At 28.2% G+C, this 21,098-nt stretch overlaps 1 protein-coding gene across 1 annotated transcript in view; it reads right to left on the reverse strand.

The window, feature by feature from the left end:
- The window catches only part of LOC143224345 (complexin-like), a 269,524-nt gene extending 249,730 nt beyond the window's left edge, over nt 1-19,794 (reverse strand). Inside the window, exon 1 of the mRNA XM_076452734.1 lies at nt 19,526-19,794. The gene's annotated coding sequence lies outside the window, so the exon portion shown is untranslated. The remainder of the gene's footprint in view (nt 1-19,525) is intronic.
- Between the last annotated feature and the right edge of the window lie 1,304 nt (nt 19,795-21,098).

A 21,098-nucleotide genomic window follows, 5' to 3' on the forward strand; every position in this document is an offset into this window, starting at 1 on the left:
AGAAGGATACCCAATAATAACAAATATTGGCTCTGAAACACATTAGTTTATAATAATAAACTACAGGGATATCCAATAATAACAAATATTGGCTCTGAAACACATAAGTTTATAATAATAAACAAGAGTGATATCCAATAATAACAAATATTGGCTGAAACACATTAATTTATAATAATAAACTAGAGGGATATCCAATAATAACAAATATTGGCTCTGAAACACATTAGTTTATAATAATAACGTAGAGGGATACCCAATAATAACAAATATTGGCTCTGAAACACATTAGTTTATAATAATAAACTAGAGGGATATCCAATAATAAGAAATATTGGCTTTGAAACACATTAGTTTATAATAATAAAGTAGAGGAATACCCAATAATAACAAATATTGGCTCTGAAAGACATTAGTTTATAATAATAAAGTAGAGGGATACCCAATAATAACAAATATTGGCTCTGAAACACATTAGTTTATAATAATAAACTAGAGGGATACCCAATAATAACAAATATTGGCTTTGAAACACATTAGTTTATAATAATAAAGTAAAGGGATACCCAATAATAACAAATATTGGCTCTGAAACACATTAGTTTATAATAATAAACTAGAGGGATATCCAACAATAACAAATATTGGCTCTGAAACACATTAGTTTATAATAATAAACCAGAGGGATATCCAATAATAACAATTATTGGCTCTAAAACACATTAGTTTATAATAATAAACTAGAGGGATATCAATAATAACAAATATTGGCTCTGAAACACATTAGTTTATAATAATAAACTAGAGGGATATCAACAATAACAAATATTGGCTCTGAAACACATTAGTTTATAATAATAAACTAGATGGATATCCAACAATAACAAATATTGGCTTTGAAACACATTAGTTTATAATAATAAACAAGAGTGATATCCAACAATAACAAATATTGGCTGAAACACATTAGTTTATAATAATAAACTAGAGGGATATCCAATAATAACAAATATTGGCTCTGAAACGCAATAGTTTATAATAATAAACTAGAGGGATATCCAACAATAACAAATATTGGCTCTGAAACACATTAGTTTATAATAATAAGCTAGAGGGATATCCAACAATAACAAATATTGGCTCTGAAACACATTAGTTTATAACAATAAACCAGAGGGATATCCAATAATAACAAATATTGGCTCTGAAACACATTAGTTTATAATAATAAACTAGAGGGATATCCAATAATAACAAATATTGGCTCTGAAAGACATTAGTTTATAATAATAAACTAGAGAGATATCCAACAATAACAAATATTGGCTCTGAAACACATTATTTTATAATAATAAACCAGAGGGATATCCAATAATAACAAATATTGGCTCTGAAACACATTAGTTTATAATAATAAACTAGAGGGATATCCAACAATAACAAATATTGGCGCTGAAACACATTAGTTTATAATAATAAACTAGAGGGATATCCAATGATAACAAATATTGGCTCTGAAACACATTAGTTTATAATAATAAACTAGAGGGATATCCAACAATAACAAATATTGGCTCTGAAACACATTGGTTTATAATGATAAACTAGATGGATATCCAACAATAACAAATATTGGCTTTGAAACACATTAGTTTATAATAATAAACAAGAGTGATATCCAATAATAACAAATATTGGCTGAAACACATTAGTTTATAATAATAAACTAGAGGGATATCCAACAATAACAAATATTGGCTCTGAAACACATTAGTTTATAATGATAAACTAGATGGATATCCAACAATAACAAATATTGGCTTTGAAACACATTAGTTTATAATAATAAACAAGAGTGATATCCAATAATAACAAATATTGGCTGAAACACATTAGTTTATAATAATAAAGTAGAGGGATACCTAATAATAACAAATATTGGCTCTGAAACACATTAGTTTATAATAATAAACTAGATGGATATCCAATAATAAAAAATATTGGCTCTGAAACACATTAGTTTATAATAATAAACTAGAGGGATACCCAATAATAACAAATATTGGCTTTGACACACATTAGTTTATAATAATAAAGTAGAGGGATACCCAATAATAACAAATATTGGCTCTGAAACACATTAGTTTATAATAATAAAGTAGAGGGATATCCAAAAATAACAAATATTGGCTCTGAAACACATTAGTTTATAATAATAAACTAGAAAGATACCAATAATAACAAATATTGGCTCTGAAACACATTAGTTTATAATAATAAACTAGAGGGATACCCAATAATAACAAATATTGGCTCTGAAACACATTAGTTTATAATAATAAACTAGAGGGATATCCAACAATAACAAATATTGGCTCTGAAACACATTAGTTTATAATAATAAACTAGAGGGATATCCAATAATAACAAATATTGGCCCTGAAACACATTTGATAATATTAATAACTAGAGGGATATCCAATAATAAATATTGGCTCTGAAACACATTAGTTTATAATAATAAACTAGAGGGATACGCAATAATAACAAATATTGGCTTTGACACACATTAGTTTATAATAATAAAGTAGAGGAATACCCAATAATAACAAATATCGGCTCTGAAACACATTAGTTTATAATAATAAAGTAAAGGGATATCCAATAATAAGAAATATTGGCTCTGAAACACATTAGTTTATAATAATAAACTAGAGGGATACCCAATAATAACAAATATTGGCTTTGACACACATTAGTTTATAATAATAAAGTAGAGGGATACCCAATAATAACAAATATCGGCTCTGAAACACATTAGTTTATAATAATAAACCAGAGGGATATCCAATAATAACAAATATTGGCTCTGAAACACATTAGTTTATAATAATAAACCAGAGGGATATCCAACAATAACAAATATTGGCGCTGAAACACATTAGTTTATAATAATAAACCAGAGGGATATCCAACAATAACAAATATTGGCGCTGAAACACATTAGTTTATAATAGTAAACTAGAGGGATATCCAATAATAACAAATATTGGCTCTGAAACACATTAGTTTATAATAATAAACCAGAGGGATATCCAATAATAACAAATATTGGCTCTGAAACACATTAGTTTATAATAATAAACTAGAGGGATATCCAACAATAACAAATATTGGCTCTGAAACACATTAGTTTATAATAATAAACTAGAGGGATATCCAATAATAAGAAATATTGGCTCTGAAACACATTAGTTTATAATAATAAACTAGAGGGATACCCAATAATAACAAATATTGGCTTTGAAACACATTAGTTTATAATAATGAAGTAGAGGAATACCCAATAATAACAAATATTGGCTCTGAAACACATTAGTTTATAATAATAAAGTAGAGGGATACCCAATAATAACAAATATTGGCTCTGAAACACATTAGTTTATAATAATAAAGTAAAGGGATACCCAATAATAACAAATATTGGCTCTGAAACACATTAGTTTATAATAATAAACTAGATGGATATCCAACAATAACAAATATTGGCTGAAACACATTAGTTTATAATAATAAACTAGAGGGATATCCAATAATAACAAATATTGGCTCTGAAACACATTAGTTTATAATAATAAAGTCGAGGGATATACAACAATAACAAATATTGGCTCTGAAACACATTAGTTTATAATAATAAACCAGAGGGATATCCAATAATAACAAATATTGGCTCTGAAACACATTAGTTTATAATAATAAGCTAGAGGGATATCCAACAATAACAAATATTGGCTCTGAAACACATTAGTTTATAATAATAAACCAGAGGGATATCCAATAATAACAAATATTGGCTCTGAAACACATTAGTTTATAATAATAAACTAGAGGGATATCCAACAATAACAAATATTGGCTCTGAAACACATTAGTTTATAATAATAAACTAGAGGGATATCCAATAATAACAAATATTGGCCCTGAAACACATTTGTTTATAATAATAACTAGAGGGATATCCAATAATAAATATTGGTTCTGAAACACATTAGTTTATAATAATAAGCTAGAGGGATATCCAACAATAACAAATATTGGCTCTGAAACACATTAGTTTATAATAATAAACTAGAGGGATATCCAACAATAACAAATATTGGCTCTGAAACGCATTAGTTTATAATAATAAACTAGAGGGATATCAACAATAACAAATATTGGCTCTGAAACACATTAGTTTATAATAATAAGCTAGAGGGATATCCAACAATAACAAATATTGGCTCTGAAACACATTAGCTTATAACAATAAACCAGAGGGATATCCAATAATAACAAATATTGGCTCTGAAACACATTAGTTTATAATAATAAACTAGAGGGATATCCAATAATAACAAATATTGGCTCTGAAACACATTAGTTTATAATAATAAACTAGAGGGATATCCAACAATAACAAATATTGGCTCTGAAACACATTAGTTTATAATAATAAACCAGAGGGATATCCAATAATAACAAATATTGGCTCTGAAACACATTAGTTTATAATAATAAACTAGAGGGATATCCAACAATAACAAATATTGGCCCTGAAACACATTTGATAATAATAATAACTAGAGGGATATCCAATAATAAATATTGGCTCTGAAACACATTAGTTTATAATAATAAACTAGAGGGATATCCAACAATAACAAATATTGGCTCTGAAACACATTGGTTTATAATAATAAACTAGAGGGATATCCAACAATAACAAATATTGGCTCTGAAACGCATTAGTTTATAATAATAAACTAGAGGGATATCCAACAATAACAAATATTGGCTCTGAAACACATTAGTTTATAATAATAAGCTAGAGGGATATCCAACAATAACAAATATTGGCTCTGAAACACATTAGTTTATAATAATAAACCAGAGGGATATCCAATAATAACAAATATTGACTCTGAAACACATTAGTTTATAATAATAAACTAGAAAGATATCTAATAATAACAAATATTGGCTCTGAAACACATTAGTTTATAATAATAAACTAGAGGGATATCCAACAATAACAAATATTGGCTCTGAAACACATTAGTTTATAATAATAAACCAGAGGGATATCCAATAATAACAAATATTGGCTCTGAAACACATTAGTTTATAATAATAAACCAGAGGGATATCCAACAATAACAAATATTGGCGCTGAAACACATTAGTTTATAATAATAAACTAGAGGGATATCCAATAATAACAAATATTGGCGCTGAAACACATTAGTTTATAATAATAAACTAGAGGGATATCCAATAATAACAAATATTGGCCCTGAAACACATTTGATTATAATAATAACTAGAGGGATATCCAATAATAAATATTGGCTCTGAAACACATTAGTTTATAATAATAAGCTAGAGGGATATCCAACAATAACAAATATTGGCTCTGAAACACATTAGTTTATAATAATAAACTAGAGGGATATCCAACAATAACAAATATTGGCTCTGAAACACATTAGTTTATAATAATAAACTAGAGGGATATCCAACAATAACAAATATTGGCTCTGAAACACATTAGTTTATAATAATAAGCTAGAGGGATATCCAACAATAACAAATATTGGCTCTGAAACACATTAGTTTATAATAATAAACCAGAGGGATATCCAATAATAACAAATATTGGCTCTGAAACACATTAGTTTATAATAATAAACTAGAGGGATATCCAATAATAACAAATATTGGCTCTGAAACACATTAGTTTATAATAATAAACTAGAGGGATATCGAATAATAATAAATATTGGCTCTGAAACACATTAGGTTATAATAATAAACTAGAGGGATATCCAACAATAACAAATATTGGCTCTGAAACACATTAGTTTATAATAATAAACCAGAGGGATATCCAATAATAACAAATATTGGCTCTGAAACACATTAGTTTATAATAATAAACTAGAGGGATATCCAACAATAACAAATATTGGCTCTGAAACACATTAGTTTATAATAATAAACTAGAGGGATATCCAATAATAACAAATATTGGCCCTGAAACACATTTGATTATAATAATAACTAGAGGGATATCCAACAATAACAAATATTGGCTCTGAAACGCATTAGTTTATAATAATAAACTAGAGGGATATCCAACAATAACAAATATTGGCTCTGAAACACATTAGTTTATAATAATAAGCTAGAGGGATATCCAACAATAACAAATATTGGCTCTGAAACACATTAGTTTATAACAATAAACCAGAGGGATATCCAATAATAACAAATATTGGCTCTGAAACACATTAGTTTATAATAATAAACTAGACAGATACCCAATAATAACAAATATTGGCTTTGAAACACATTAGTTTATAATAATAAAGTAGAGGGATACCCAATAATAACAAATATTGGCTCTGAAACACATTAGTTTATAATAATAAACTACAGGGATATCCAATAATAACAAATATTGGCTCTGAAACACATTAGTTTATAATAATAAAGTAAAGGGATACCCAATAATAACAAATATTGGCTCTGAAACACATTAGTTTATAATAATAAACTAGATGGATATCCAACAATAACAAATATTGGCTGAAACACATTAGTTTATAATAATAAACTAGAGGGATATCCAATAATAACAAATATTGGCTCTGAAACACATTAGTTTATAATAATAAAGTCGAGGGATATACAACAATAACAAATATTGGCTCTGAAACACATTAGTTTATAATAATAAACCAGAGGGATATCCAATAATAACAAATATTGGCTCTGAAACACATTAGTTTATAATAATAAGCTAGAGGGATATCCAACAATAACAAATATTGGCTCTGAAACACATTAGTTTATAATAATAAACCAGAGAGATATCCAATAATAACAAATATTGGCTCTGAAACACATTAGTTTATAATAATAAACTAGAGGGATATCCAACAATAACAAATATTGGCTCTGAAACACATTAGTTTATAATAATAAACTAGAGGGATATCCAATAATAACAAATATTGGCCCTGAAACACATTTGATTATAATAATAACTAGAGGGATATCCAATAATAAATATTGGTTCTGAAACACATTAGTTTATAATAATAAGCTAGAGGGATATCCAACAATAACAAATATTGGCTCTGAAACACATTAGTTTATAATAATAAACTAGAGGGATATCCAACAATAACAAATATTGGCTCTGAAACGCATTAGTTTATAATAATAAACTAGAGGGATATCCAACAATAACAAATATTGGCTCTGAAACACATTAGTTTATAATAATAAGCTAGAGGGATATCCAACAATAACAAATATTGGCTCTGAAACACATTAGCTTATAACAATAAACCAGAGGGATATCCAATAATAACAAATATTGGCTCTGAAACACATTAGTTTATAATAATAAACTAGAGGGATATCCAATAATAACAAATATTGGCTCTGAAACACATTAGTTTATAATAATAAACTAGAGGGATATCCAACAATAACAAATATTAGCTCTGAAACACATTAGTTTATAATAATAAACCAGAGGGATATCCAATAATAACAAATATTGGCTCTGAAACACATTAGTTTATAATAATAAACTAGAGGGATATCCAACAATAACAAATATTGGCCCTGAAACACATTTGATAATAATAATAACTAGAGGGATATCCAATAATAAATATTGGCTCTGAAACACATTAGTTTATAATAATAAACTAGAGGGATATCCAACAATAACAAATATTGGCTCTGAAACACATTGGTTTATAATAATAAACTAGAGGGATATCCAACAATAACAAATATTGGCTCTGAAACGCATTAGTTTATAATAATAAACTAGAGGGATATCCAACAATAACAAATATTGGCTCTGAAACACATTAGTTTATAATAATAAGCTAGAGGGATATCCAACAATAACAAATATTGGCTCTGAAACACATTAGTTTATAACAATAAACCAGAGGGATATCCAATAATAACAAATATTGACTCTGAAACACATTAGTTTATAATAATAAACTAGAAAGATATCTAATAATAACAAATATTGGCTCTTAAACACATTAGTTTATAATAATAAACTAGAGGGATATCCAACAATAACAAATATTGGCTCTGAAACACATTAGTTTATAATAATAAACCAGAGGGATATCCAATAATAACAAATATTGGCTCTGAAACACATTAGTTTATAATAATAAACCAGAGGGATATCCAACAATAACAAATATTGGCGCTGAAACACATTAGTTTATAATAGTAAACTAGAGGGATATCCAATAATAACAAATATTGGCGCTGAAACACATTAGTTTATAATAATAAACTAGAGGGATATCCAATAATAACAAATATTGGCCCTGAAACACATTTGATTATAATAATAACTAGAGGGATATCCAATAATAAATATTGGCTCTGAAACACATTAGTTTATAATAATAAGCTAGAGGGATATCCAACAATAACAAATATTGGCTCTGAAACACATTAGTTTATAATAATAAACTAGAGGGATATCCAACAATAACAAATATTGGCTCTGAAACGCAATAGTTTATAATAATAAACTAGAGGGATATCCAACAATAACAAATATTGGCTCTGAAACACATTAGTTTATAATAATAAGCTAGAGGGATATCCAACAATAACAAATATTGGCTCTGAAACACATTAGTTTATAACAATAAACCAGAGGGATATCCAATAATAACAAATATTGGCTCTGAAACACATTAGTTTATAATAATAAACTAGAGGGATATCCAATAATAACAAATATTGGCGCTGAAACACATTAGTTTATAATAATAAACTAGAGGGATATCGAATAATAATAAATATTGGCTCTGAAACACATTAGGTTATAATAATAAACTAGAGGGATATCCAACAATAACAAATATTGGCTCTGAAACACATTTGTTTATAATAATACGCTAGAGGGATATCCAACAATAACAAATATTGGCTCTGAAACACATTTGTTTATAATAATACGCTAGAGGGATATCCAAGAATAACAAATATTGGCTCTGAAACACATTAGTTTATAATAATAAACTAGAGGGATATCCAACAATAACAAATATTGGCTCTGAAACACATTAGTTTATAATAATAAACTAGAGGGATATCCAATAATAACAAATATTGGCCCTGAAACACATTTGATTATAATAATAACTAGAGGGATATCCAACAATAACAAATATTGGCTCTGAAACGCATTAGTTTATAATAATAAACTAGAGGGATATCCAACAATAACAAATATTGGCTCTGAAACACATTAGTTTATAACAATAAACCAGAGGGATATCCAATAATAACAAATATTGGCTCTGAAACACATTAGTTTATAATAATAAACTAGAGGGATATCCAATAATAACAAATATTGGCTCTGAAACACATTAGTTTATAATAATAAACTAGAGGGATATCCAACAATAACAAATATTGGCTCTGAAACACATTAGTTTATAATAATAAACCAGAGGGATATCCAATAATAACAAATATTGGCTCTGAAACACATTAGTTTATAATAATAAACCAGAGGGATATCCAACAATAACCAATATTGGCGCTGAAACACATTAGTTTATAATAATAAACAAGAGTGATATCCAATAATAACAAATATTGGCTGAAACACATTAGTTTATAATAATAAACTAGAGGGATATCCAACAATAACAAATATTGGCTCTGAAACACATTAGTTTATAATGATAAACCAGATGGATATCCAATAATAACAAATATTGGCTGAAACACATTAGTTTATAATAATAAAGTAGAGGGATACCCAATAATAATAAATATCGGCTCTGAAACACATTAGTTTATAATAATTAAGTAGAGGGATACCCAATAATAACAAATATTAACTCTGAAACTCATTAGTTTATAATAATAAACTAGAGGGATATCCAATAATAACAAATATTGGCCCTGAAACACATTTGATAATAATAATAACTAGAGGGATATCCAATAATAAATATTGGCTCTCAAACGCATTAGTTTATAATAATAAGCTAGAGGGATATCCAACAATAACAAATATTGGCTCTGAAACACATTAGTTTATAATAATAAACTAGAGGGATATCCAACAATAACAAATATTGGCTCTGAAACGCATTAGTTTATAATAATAAACTAGAGGGATATCCAACAATAACAAATATTGGCTCTGAAACACATTAGTTTATAATAATAAGCTAGAGGGATATCCAACAATAACAAATATTGGCTCTGAAACACATTAGTTTATAATAATAAACCAGAGGGATATCCAATAATAACAAATATTGGCTCTGAAACACATTAGTTTATAATAATAAACCAGAGGGATATCCAACAATAACCAATATTGGCGCTGAAACACATTAGTTTATAATAATAAACAAGAGTGATATCCAATAATAACAAATATTGGCTGAAACACATTAGTTTATAATAATAAACTAGAGGGATATCCAACAATAACAAATATTGGCTCTGAAACACATTAGTTTATAATGATAAACCAGATGGATATCCAATAATAACAAATATTGGCTGAAACACATTAGTTTATAATAATAAAGTAGAGGGATACCCAATAATAATAAATATCGGCTCTGAAACACATTAGTTTATAATAATTAAGTAGAGAGATACCCAATAATAACAAATATTAACTCTGAAACTCATTAGTTTATAATAATAAACTAGAGGGATATCCAATAATAACAAATATTGGCCCTGAAACACATTTGATAATAATAATAACTAGAGGGATATCCAATAATAAATATTGGCTCTGAAATGCATTAGTTTATAATAATAAGCTAGAGGGATATCCAACAATAACAAATATTGGCTCTGAAACACATTAGTTTATAATAATAAACTAGAGGGATATCCAACAATAACAAATATTGGCTCTGAAACGCATTAGTTTATAATAATAAACTAGAGGGATATCCAACAATAACAAATATTGGCTCTGAAACACATTAGTTTATAATAATAAGCTAGAGGGATATCCAACAATAACAAATATTGGCTCTGAAACACATTAGTTTATAACAATAAACCAGAGGGATATCCAATAATAACAAATATTGACTCTGAAACACATTAGTTTATAATAATAAACTAGAAAGATATCCAATAATAACAAATATTGGCTGTGAAACACATTAGTTTATAATAATAAACTAGAGGGATATCCAACAATAACAAATATTGGCTCTGAAACACATTAGTTTATAATAATAAACCAGAGGGATATCCAATAATAACAAATATTGGCTCTGAAACACATTAGTTTATAATAATAAACCAGAGGGATATCCAACAATAACAAATATTGGCGCTGAAACACATTAGTTTATAATAATAAACCAGAGGGATATCCAACAATAACAAATATTGGCGCTGAAACACATTAGTTTATAATAGTAAACTAGAGGGATATCCAATAATAACAAATATTGGCGCTGAAACACATTAGTTTATAATAATAAACTAAAGGGATATCGAATAATAATAAATATTGGCTCTGAAACACATTAGGTTATAATAATAAACTAGAGGGATTCCCAATAATAACAAATATTGGCTCTGAAACACATTAGTTTATAATAATAAACTAGAGGGATACCCAACAATAACAAATATTGGCTCTGAAACACATTAGTTTATAATAATAAACTAGAGGGATACCCAACAATAACAAATATTGGCTCTGAAACACATTAGTTTATAATGATAAACTAGAGGGGTATCCAATAATAACAAATATTGGCTCTGAAACACATTAGTTTTTAATAATAAACTAGAGGGATATCCAATAATAACAAATATTGGCTCTGAAACACATTAGTTTATAATAATAAACTAGAGGGATATCCAACAATAACAAATATTGGCTCTGAAACACATTAGTTTATAATAATAAACCAGAGGGATATCCAATAATAACAAATATTGGCTCTGAAACACATTAGTTTATAATAATAAACTAGAGGGATATCCAATAATAACAAATATTGGCTCTGAAACACATTAGTTTATAATAATAAACTAGAGGGATATCCAACAATAACAAATATTGGCTCTGAAACACATTAGTTTATAATAATAAACCAGAGGGATATCCAATAATAACAAATATTGGCTCTGAAACACATTAGTTTATAATAATAAACCAGAGGGATATCCAACAATAACAAATATTGGCGCTGAAACACATTAGTTTATAATAATAAACAAGAGTGATATCCAATAATAACAAATATTGGCTGAAACACATTAGTTTATAATAATAAACTAGAGGGATATCCAACAATAACAAATATTGGCTCTGAAACACATTAGTTTATAATGATAAACCAGATGGATATCCAATAATAACAAATATTGGCTGAAACACATTAGTTTATAATAATAAACTAGAGGGATATCCAATAATAAGAAATATTGGCTCTGAAACACATTAGTTTATAATAATAAACTAGAGGGATACCCAATAATAACAAATATTGGCTTTGACACACATTAGTTTATAATAATAAAGTAGAGGGATACCCAATAATAACAAATATCGGCTCTGAAACACATTAGTTTATAATAATTAAGTAGAGGGATACCCAATAATAACAAATATTAACTCTGAAACTCATTAGTTTATAATAATAAACTAGAGGGATACCCAATAATAACAAATATTGGCTCTGAAACACATTAGTTTATAATAATAAACTAGAGGGATACCCAATAATAACAAATATTGGCTCTGAAACACATTAGTTTATAATAATAAACTAGAGGGATATCCAACAATAACAAATATTGGCTCTGAAACACATTAGTTTATAATAATAAACTAGAGGGATATCCAATAATAACAAATATTGGCCCTGAAACACATTTGATAATAATAATAACTAGAGGGATATCCAATAATAAATATTGGCTCTGAAACGCATTAGTTTATAATAATAAGCTAGAGGGATATCCAACAATAACAAATATTGGCTCTGAAACACATTAGTTTATAATAATAAACTAGAGGGATATCCAACAATAACAAATATTGGCTCTGAAACGCATTAGTTTATAATAATAAACTAGAGGGATATCCAACAATAACAAATATTGGCTCTGAAACACATTAGTTTATAATAATAAGCTAGAGGGATATCCAACAATAACAAATATTGGCTCTGAAACACATTAGTTTATAACAATAAACCAGAGGGATATCCAATAATAACAAATATTGACTCTGAAACACATTAGTTTATAATAATAAACTAGAAAGATATCCAATAATAACAAATATTGGCTCTGAAACACATTAGTTTATAATAATAAACTAGAGGGATATCCAACAATAACAAATATTGGCTCTGAAACACATTATTTTATAATAATAAACCAGAGGGATATCCAATAATAACAAATATTGGCTCTGAAACACATTAGTTTATAATAATAAACCAGAGGGATATCCAACAATAACAAATATTGGCGCTGAAACACATTAGTTTATAATAATAAACCAGAGGGATATCCAACAATAACAAATATTGGCGCTGAAACACATTAGTTTATAATAGTAAACTAGAGGGATATCCAATAATAACAAATATTGGCGCTGAAACACATTAGTTTATAATAATAAACTAAAGGGATATCGAATAATAATAAATATTGGCTCTGAAACACATTAGTTTATAATAATAAACTAGAAGGATTCCAATAATAACAAATATTGGCTCTGAAACACATTAGTTTATAATAATAAACTAGAGGGATACCCAACAATAACAAATATTGGCTCTGAAACACATTAGTTTATAATAATAAACTAGAGGGATACCCAACAATAACAAATATTGGCTCTGAAACACATTAGTTTATAATGATAAACTAGAGGGATATCCAATAATAACAAATATTGGCTCTGAAACACATTAGTTTTTAATAATAAACTAGAGGGATATCCAATAATAACAAATATTGGCTCTGAAACACATTAGTTTATAATAATAAACTAGAGGGATATCCAACAATAACAAATATTGGCTCTGAAACACATTAGTTTATAATAATAAACCAGAGGGATATCCAATAATAACAAATATTGGCTCTGAAACACATTAGTTTATAATAATAAACTAGAGGGATATCCAATAATAACAAATATTGGCTCTGAAACACATTAGTTTATAATAATAAACTAGAGGGATATCCAACAATAACAAATATTGGCTCTGAAACACATTAGTTTATAATAATAAACTAGAGGGATATCCAATAATAACAAATATTGGCTCTGAAACACATTAGTTTATAATAATAAACCAGAGGGATATCCAACAATAACAAATATTGGCGCTGAAACACATTAGTTTATAATAATAAACAAGAGTGATATCCAATAATAACAAATATTGGCTGAAACACATTAGTTTATAATAATAAACTAGAGGGATATCCAACAATAACAAATATTGGCTCTGAAACACATTAGTTTATAATGATAAACCAGATGGATATCCAATAATAACAAATATTGGCTGAAACACATTAGTTTATAATAATAAACTAGAGGGATATCCAATAATAACAAATATTGGCTCTGAAACACATTAGTTTATAATAATAAACTAGAGGGATATCCAATAATAACAAATATTGGCTTTGACACACATTAGTTTATAATAATAAAGTAGAGGGATACCCAATAATAACAAATATCGGCTCTGAAACACATTAGTTTATAATAATTAAGTAGAGGGATACCCAATAATAACAAATATTAACTCTGAAACACATTAGTTTATAATAATAAACTAGAAAGATACCCAATAATAACAAATATTGGCTCTGAAACACATTAGTTTATAATAATAAACTAGAGGGATACCCAATAATAACAAATATTGGCTCTGAAACACATTAGTTTATAATAATAAACTAGAGGGATATCCAACAATAACAAATATTGGCTCTGAAACACATTAGTTTATAATAATAAACTAGAGGGATATCCAATAATAACAAATATTGGCCCTGAAACACATTTGATAATAATAATAACTAGAGGGATATCCAATAATAAATATTGGCTCTGAAACGCATTAGTTTATAATAATAAGCTAGAGGGATATCCAACAATAACAAATATTGGCTCTGAAACACATTAGTTTATAATAATAAACTAGAGGGATATCCAACAATAACAAATATTGGCTCTGAAACACATTAGTTTATAATAATAAACTAGAGGGATATCCAACAATAACAAATATTGGCTCTGAAACACATTAGTTTATAATAATAAGCTAGAGGGATATCCAACAATAACAAATATTGGCTCTGAAACACATTAGTTTATAACAATAAACTAGAGGGATATCCAACAATAACAAATATTGGCTCTGAAACACATTAGTTTATAATAATAAACTAGAGGGATATCCAACAATAACAAATATTGGCTCTCAAACACATTAGTTTATAATAATAAACTAGAGGGATATCCAATAATAACAAATATTGGCCCTGAAACACATTTGATAATATTAATAACTAGAGGGATATCCAATAATAAATATTGGCTCTGAAACACATTAGTTTATAATAATAAACTAGAGGGATACGCAATAATAACAAATATTGGCTTTGACACACATTAGTTTATAATAATAAAGTAGAGGAATACCCAATAATAACAAATATCGGCTCTGAAACACATTAGTTTATAATAATAAAGTAAAGGGATATCCAATAATAAGAAATATTGGCGCTGAAACACATTAGTTTATAATAATAAACCAGAGGGATATCCAACAATAACAAATATTGGCGCTGAAACACATTAGTTTATAATAATAAACTAGAGGGATATCCAACAATAACAAATATTGGCGCTGAAACACATTAGTTTATAATAATAAACTAAAGGGATATCGAATAATAATAAATATTGGCTCTGAAACACATTAGGTTATAATAATAAACTAGAGGGATTCCCAATAATAACAAATATTGGCTCTGAAACACATTAGTTTATAATAATAAACTAGAGGGATACCCAACAATAACAAATATTGGCTCTGAAACACATTAGTTTATAATAATAAACTAGAGGGATACCCAACAATAACAAATATTGGCTCTGAAACACATTAGTTTATAATGATAAACTAGAGGGGTATCCAATAATAACAAATATTGGCTCTGAAACACATTAGTTTTTAATAATAAACTAGAGGGATATCCAATAATAACAAATATTGGCTCTGAAACACATTAGTTTTTAATAATAAACTAGATGGATATCCAATAATAACAAATATTGGCCCTGAAACACATTAGCTTTTAATAATAAACTAGAGGGATATCCAATAATAATAAATATTGGCTCTGAACCACATTAGTTTTTAATAATAAACTAGAGGGATATCCAATAATAACAAATATTGGCTCTGAAACACATTAGTTTATAATAATAAAGTTTATAATAATTAATATAATAATAATTAGTTTATAAACATTTTAACAATAATGAACAATAAATACTCAAACTATCCAAACAACAGTAAACCTTATATTGTAGACTAGACACATTGTAAAATGACGAAAGTTAGATTTCAGTCATTCCAAACAAACAACTATGAAAATAATTTGTTTTAGATATTTCGAACAAATAAGCTTGGTTAACTATTGGTTCAGTTTTTAGTTTTGATTCATGAAAGTAGCTTTCTTTGATTAGAAATTTAGATAATTGTGACTTGAATGGATCAACTATTTTCACTTCTTTTAAAAAACATTTCATCAGTTGTTGCTTGTGGTAGAGTAAATACGATTTTAGGCTGCATCTGTTGAAATACTGAATACAAGTCTCAAATGTTACAATTTCATTCTACAAGTCACTGGTTAAGCCATATTTAGAACATTGTATTCAGACTTGGATTTTTTACCTTAGGAAAAAACACTTAATTCTTGGAAAGGATTCAGAGGAAGGTTACTAGAATGATGCCTGGGATGAAGTGATTATTATATGAAGATAGGCTAAAATCTTTGAAATTGTTTACTCTTGAAAAAAATAACAGATAGAGGGATCAGATTGAGGTGTTGAAGATTGTATACAGAATTGGTAGTGTTGATGCATTATCCTTTTAGATATTTAACAATGAGAATAGTATAACTAGGGGACATAGTTATAAATTTTGAATAAGACATTTTTTAACAGAGTGGTTGACCTTTGGAATGGATTGTCTTCAGATGTTGTAAAGGCAATAAATTTGAATGAGATTAACCAAAAGGTTGATAAGTATATGCATGATAAGGTATGGCTTTGAAGTTTGCTTGTTTCTTGTCGTTGTTGTTGTTTTAAGTTAATTTAGTTTAGAGTGTGGAAGAGCCGAGATGGACCAATAAGTCTCACATTGTCCTAAAACGTTATGTTAAAAAGTAGGTATAACCCCTGTTTGAGGCCGAGAGAATTAACAGGTGAGTAAAAAATGGAAATATAAAAAAAAAATTGGATGAAATGAAACTGGTGATTTAACCCTGCAAATATGCTTACTGGTTGTAAGGTTTTACTAAAGAACTATAAAATAGCTGAGCTTTTATATGTTCAATATAAATTGTATGTAAAACAGTTGAATTTATTTCAATGATGACGAATATGAGATATTAAAAATAGATAAAGAATCCCACGATTTTAAAGTAAATAAACTATTACATTTTAAAACTTATTTATTTATTATCAGATATACAAAAAATATTATAGATGGATATAACGTTTCTCCAGTGGTGAAGTAATTCTTGATTACGAGAAAGGTCAAAACGTTGTTCTCTGGTTGTCAATAAGTGTTAATACCCATACCAGCCGTTCTGAGATACAAAAGTTTCACCAGGTTAACCTGACGACATCAGATCGAACATTCTAACCATACATGTTATATTCTACATCCTATAATAAATAAGTTTTAAGTAACAGGGCACTTCCTTTAATTAAAGACTAGATTCGCTAGCTGATTTTATTAAATAAAAAAGTGGACAATCGCTTAACGATAAGAGAGTCAATAACTCTCCTTTTTTTAAAAGAATGATAAGAATTGTCCTTGAAATTATAGACTAATTAGGCTTACTTCTGTAGTTGGGAAAATATTTTAACCTGAAATATGATATCATAAAATTCAGCATTGGTTTACTACATGTAATATTTCCTTTCTAATCTATTAACTCTAAGGGAGATACGTGTTATCTAAACTATGGGATAGCTGTAGATTTAAGGTAATTAGATTTTAAAAAGGCTTTTCCAAAAATATTTAACAAATAAAATAGTTTATAAAATAATGACTGGTGATAATCCAGGTAACACTAGTTATGTATATTGTAAAGGAGTTGGATCAGAGAAAGTAAAATGTTATTATTAATGGACTCCAGTCAAACTGGATTCTTCTTACCAGAAGACCGTGTCTTTTCTTGTTTACAGTAAGTTTTGCTGACGATATTAAACTCTTGGATCCTAAATAATGACCTGGATATGTAGTTGTTACATAACGTTTAATTATAGTCGATACGGGATAATACATTTAGGATACTGCAGTTCAGATCACACGTTTAATACTAATGCGAAACAAATTCAACAGCATGACACTAGAAAATAGCACTGAAACAGTAATATTTCACTCAAGCTATCTAGAGTTCTCTGTTGTTGGGAGTAAAGCTAATAGAATCCACGGATATTTTGATAGACCTTTTGTCGAAAGTTAATTATCGCGAGTTAGGCCTCACTTTGAAAACTCTGCAAAGAGTTAATTATCGCTAGTAAGGCCTCACTATGAAAAGTCTGTAAAGAGTTAATTATCGCTAGTTAGGCCTCACTTTGAAACCTCCGTACGGTTTTAATGCCCTTATGTAAGAAAGGATATCGATTTATTGAAAAAGGTTAAGATGAGGGCTATTAAGATGATTCCTGGAATGGAATGGTTGTCCATTCACTTATTTTCTCTTGAGAAAAGAATTGGATAATAGGTGCCCACCAAGAAGTTTACAATATCCGATGAATTAATTACATAAAGCTATGTGGCTTCTTTATTGTCAGTTAGACGGAAAATAAGGCAAGATAGCAGAGATTTAAGATTTGCAAGAGACAAGGTATGTTGAAATTAAGGCAACTGTATTTTCCTAAGATACTTAGCAGTAGGGAAAATATGATCCTACATGATTTTAATGGTGGAATAAATGGTTTCCTGAAAATACAGAGGTAAGTTTATTTTATTATTTTTTTCGTCGGAGTGAGGATTTATAGACAGGCTAAAGAATCAAATATGTTATTATTTCCCTATGTTACTTATATTTACCCCTTAATATTTCGTCAAATAATGCAGACATACTAACTTTCGCTCACAAAGTACAAAGATATTAGGCTTACCTTTCGCATGCGTACGATCATTCGTCTATGAGATTTGCTGACACGAAAATATTAGTTTGGTTCCCTCTGGCCCTTACTAAGAAATTCTTTAAAATGAAAAATAGCTTATTAATTCTACTTATTAACTTTGGTTGTTTGTGTCACGCGTACTAAATTATTATTCTTCATTTACAGCGATTTAAAGTTGGCTCAACCTGTATGATAGTTTCTATTAACTACACTTATGTGATTTGTAGTTTGACGGTATGATCGAATAAATGCTATCATATCGTCAAATCGAACTCTATTTGGCTACATACATACTAACTTAATCATGCATTAAGTGCACATTTATATACCTTTTTCTATCAGTCACTGTCTACTGCTATATGACAATGAAAATGAAAAATACTAAAAGAGCAGACGTGTATTAAATTAAAGAGTTTGAAAATTAAAATTATTTTCCGAAACAGAACCAATTTAGTGGCGCGAGGAAATAGTACGTCACAGCTCTTAAGATATAAATCCACCTCTATCACAAAAAATCGATAACTTACGACTCATTAAACTGCAAACTCCGACTCGGCCTTGCAAGTACACAGCCATATAAACAGTAATGCATACATATAACACGTAATGAACACACACACACACACATGTTAAGACTAACTTAGCGTTGTTAAGGTTAACAACATAATTTAACAGTGTAATATTAACGTATTTAAGACTCATAATGTATAGAAACACTTCAACCTTAGCATTGTTGATATCAAGGATATATTGTAACAGTGTAGTCTTAAAACTCTCACGATTAACAGTGTATTCCAATGCAGTTCCCTAGACTAATAAAATATTGAAACAGTTCAGCCTCAACTTACTAAGTGCATTGTTGAAAAGTAAACAAAACAATTTCTGATTTTGTTTTGTTTTTTGTTTTTTTCTGAATTTCGCACAAAGCTACTCGAGGTCTATCTGTGCTAGCCGTCCCTAATTTAGTAGTGTAAAACTAGAGGGAAGACAGCTAGTCATCACCACCCACCGCTCTTGGGCTACTCTTTAACCGACGAATAGTGGGATTGACCGTAACATTATAACGCCCCCACGGCTGAAAGGGCGAGTTGAAAGATTACGAGTCGCACGCCTTAACACGCTTGGCCATGCCGGGCCAATTTCTGATAATGTAAATAAATTGGCAAGCATAACAAATAGGTGAATACTTCAAGTTGCACCATTTTCACCACTGCACTGAATATACAAAGAATACAGGAATGGGTATTCTTTCTGCGAAATATTTTGCAGTGTCTATAAAATGTAATATAAATAGACTCAGGCAATATGTGAAATACAAACAACACGAAAATTAAAATATTGCTAAGGTGTTGTTTGAAACAAATTGTCCACGCTCGTTAAAATTTCTCATAAAAACCGCAGGGAATATCATTAGACAGACAAGTTTTTTTTTATAAACTCTTCTTAAAAACATTTACAAATTTAAATTTCAAATGTGTGATCTTCCAAGAAATAGAAAATAAACTATCTAGCCATCGACAACATTTCTGTGTTAAACAGAACCACTTGGAATTTATATAAATTA

The sequence above is a fragment of the Tachypleus tridentatus genome, chromosome 8, assembly GCF_004210375.1.
Source record: "Tachypleus tridentatus isolate NWPU-2018 chromosome 8, ASM421037v1, whole genome shotgun sequence".
Classification (NCBI taxonomy): domain Eukaryota; kingdom Metazoa; phylum Arthropoda; class Merostomata; order Xiphosura; family Limulidae; genus Tachypleus; species Tachypleus tridentatus.